This window comes from Thermobia domestica, chromosome 16 (assembly GCF_964235325.1).
Source record: "Thermobia domestica chromosome 16, izTheDome1.hap1.1, whole genome shotgun sequence".
Taxonomy (NCBI): Eukaryota; Metazoa; Arthropoda; class Insecta; order Zygentoma; family Lepismatidae; genus Thermobia; species Thermobia domestica.
In genome coordinates this window covers 185087023-185090676 of record NC_137469.1, presented here as the reverse complement: position 1 = coordinate 185090676, position 3654 = coordinate 185087023, and positions in this window count along the sequence as shown.

The following is a 3654-nucleotide window of genomic DNA, read 5'->3' as shown; positions in this document are numbered from 1 at the left end:
AAATTATTAGTGCAGTGCAGATCGAGACAAAAGAAAACAATATTATAATTTACAAACAAGATTAGGTTTACTCAGCATTAGGAAATTTAGGTGCAACGTTCTTCACTACTATTAACCAGAGAAAAAGTGCGGGAGAACGAGGGGGACGTCGTCCCTTCACTTTCAGAAAATATATGCCGTACCCTCACTTTCTAGAAAAATTACAATGGGCAAAGATAGGAAAGGAGGCAGCGTGACGTCATGCCAACCCCCTTCCTTTTCAGATCCACTTTTACCCATGCCATTAACCAACAAAAGACCCCCATAGATAAATAGAACAGAATAGAATAGAACATCTTTTATTGTAAATAAACAATAAATGTTGCAATAGATAGTGTCAATAATGTAAAAAATAGAATGTAATAACTTACATTATTCTTCAAATTTATTTATTTATTTATTTATTTGCCTGTTTTGCATACAAATGAGAGTATTCTCGAGCACGCATACAGTTGTCAAAATTACAAAATAATTACATATATGGTATAGAAAAAAACTTAGATAAAATAATACATACATAACTATGACTTTTATAAGCTTATACAACCATAATATAATTAACAAAGAAAAAAAAACATTTATACATTATCTTCAAAAAACTCATTTACCGAGTAGTACCATTTATTTAGTAAGAACTAGTGAAGATCCGATTTAAACATAGAATATGATTTGTTTTGTTTTAGAAAGTCAGGTAACTTATTGAAAATTTTTGTACAGTTAATATATACACTTTTTTGAAAAAACGAGAAATTTTGGGGGATAACATGCAAATTATTAACGAATCGAGTATTGTATTTATGGACGTTACTGTTTTCAATAAATAAGTGTTTGTTACTTACGGTAAACAAGATAACTTTATATAGATACGCACAAGGTAATGGTAATATTTTTTGTCCTCGAAAGATGGTGACAATCCAAACAGAAGATTTTGGTGACAATCCAAACACAACTCTTAGTGCTTTCTTTTGTAAGCGAAACGTGCTAATACATTCAGTAGAATAACCCCAAAAAATAATACCGTAAGTTATTAAAGAATGGAATTTTGCATAGTACACCGAAACTAAGGCCTCTGTTGTGACATTACCTCTTAGTCTACGGAGGCCGAAACAAATACTACTTAATTTTTTGTTGAGTTGAGAAATATGCTCATTCCAAGTTAGTTTCGAACTTATGGTGACACCAAGAAATTTAGTTGAAATAGGAAAGTCGACTTTTTTGTTATTTACCATTACGTAAGGAATAAATTTATTTTGAAGAGGATAAAAATTTAGCAAGGAAGTTTTATCATTGTTTAGAAATAACTTATTGTTACTTAACCAGTTACTTAATCGTGAAAACGCAGTGTTTAGATTATATTCAATATCATGTCGTGAGTTACCTGTAATAATAACATTGGTGTCATCAGCAAATAAAACACATTTATTAGGCAACATTTCATATGTCAAATCATTTATGTAAATAAGAAAGAGCAATGGACCAAGCACTGATCCTTGAGGTACACCAGTTAGTATTGTACCTTTATAACTACTAAACTTACGCATTTCGCCATTATTTTCGTTTGTAATTTGAACTATCTGATACCTATCCTTCAAGTAAGACTCGATCCATTTATTGGCAGTTCCTCTTATACCATAAAAGCTTAATTTTTTGAGTAAGAGATCATGATTTACAGTGTCAAATGCTTTAGTAAGATCAACAAAGAGTCCAATTGCCCATTTTTTATTATTTATTGCATGCATAACAGTACTAAGAAAATCGAAAATCGCAGAATCAGTAGATTTGCTAGTTAAAAACCCATGTTGAGATAATGATATTAGATTATTGGAACGTAAGTAATTCCTTATCCTATTTGACATTACCGTCTCAAAAATTTTTGAAAATACAGATAAAACTGAGATAGGGCGATAATTCTTAATATCGTAACGACTGACTTTTTTGAACAAGGGAATCACTTTAGCCACTTTTAACCGTTGTGGGAAAATGCCTGATTGAAGGAAAAATTTATTATATGAGTCAGGTGAAGAGCAATTATCGAAGCAGATTGTTTTATAATAGTGGACGGTACTTCATCAAGACCTGCAGAACTGCTATTTCTCATCTTTCCTATAATTGCTAATATTTCATCAATAGTTACCGGGGTAACAAAAATACATTTTGGATAAGAAGGCATTATTGCTATAAATTATATTATTTACAAGGAATACTTTTCAATAATTTTCGAAGTCGACATTACGCTTACGTCGAATAGGTACAATACTGGTAATACATTGTATAGTTCTTTTGCCAGTATGTTTATAGTTTCTTTGGGTTGTATTCGAGGGCGCCGATCCTGGGGGCCACCCCCCAAAGCTCATGTGGTCCCTTCTATTGTATTTATGAATGTACAATATTTGGCATAATTTTAATGCAATTTATCTTACAATCCTTATATATATACCTTCTGCATCTGAATTCCTCCCCCCAAATTTACAGAGAAATCGGCACCCTTTGTTGTATTTAGTCTAACATGTGGAATATTTAAATCATCGTTACGTTCTTTATTATATGAGTGAATATTATAGCGTAACCAACACATCTTGATTTTCTCTAACGTGAATAAGCCTTCCAAAAATGTAAAAAGGAACTATCATGTACATGATACAGTGTCTGACAAACCTTTTATAGGCACTAGTCTACGTTTATAGGATTATATTTCACTTAATTTATTCATTAAAAAATTCGTAGAAAAAGAAGAAAGAAAAAAATAACAAGAACCATGCAGATTGAGAATAGACAGTCAATTTCAAAGAACGTTTTAGATTACTTTTGAGCTCTAAATGATTCTGTAAGATATTCTGCTCCCGTAAGACTTTTTTGGCGCATGCCTAAATAATTGCGAACAGATTGATAATATGTATATGAATCAATGTGATCCCCCACAGGAATGCTTAATATCCCGATGAAAGCCTTGAAAATATTGTGTAAAAAACACTCACCAGTGAAGAAAACACAGGGATGTGTAGAACTGGCAGAACCTTAAAAACCTTAGTGGGTGGTAATCGGAACTGTCCGAACAATCATATCCTCTTACTAGTGACATTGTAACTTAACTTGTGTTCAACGACGTTGCCATAGCTTTGGTCCCCATTACACTGTGATTAATGGCTTACACACGTGGATTCTTTCTTTCTATATAGAGAAGGGGGAAATAAACAAATATTGATCAACTAACCTGCATATATAGATCATTCCTTCTCAATGGAAAAAGAAATATTCTGTTGAAAGCAGGGTGAAAGTGTCAAATAACAAAGCAACATCAAGCACTCGGAGTTTCCAGACTACTTTTTTCTTCGCCCAAACACTTGAGACATTCCATTTCTCATTCATGTGACGGAGATCAGCTTTTGCTAGAGATGCAACTTTTTTGAATCGATGTTTTTTTTACATAAAAAGCCGGCTTTTTTGGGGGAAAAAAACGAGAATTTTGGAAATTTTGGCTTTTTTCATTTTCATTATTTTTCTATCTAAATAGCTTTCTTATAGTATATTCTATAGTTAGATAAGAATTCCATGACCTAAATGCCATATTTCGCTCTGAAATTCACCATCAAGATGGATGGAGCACATGTTTTACGA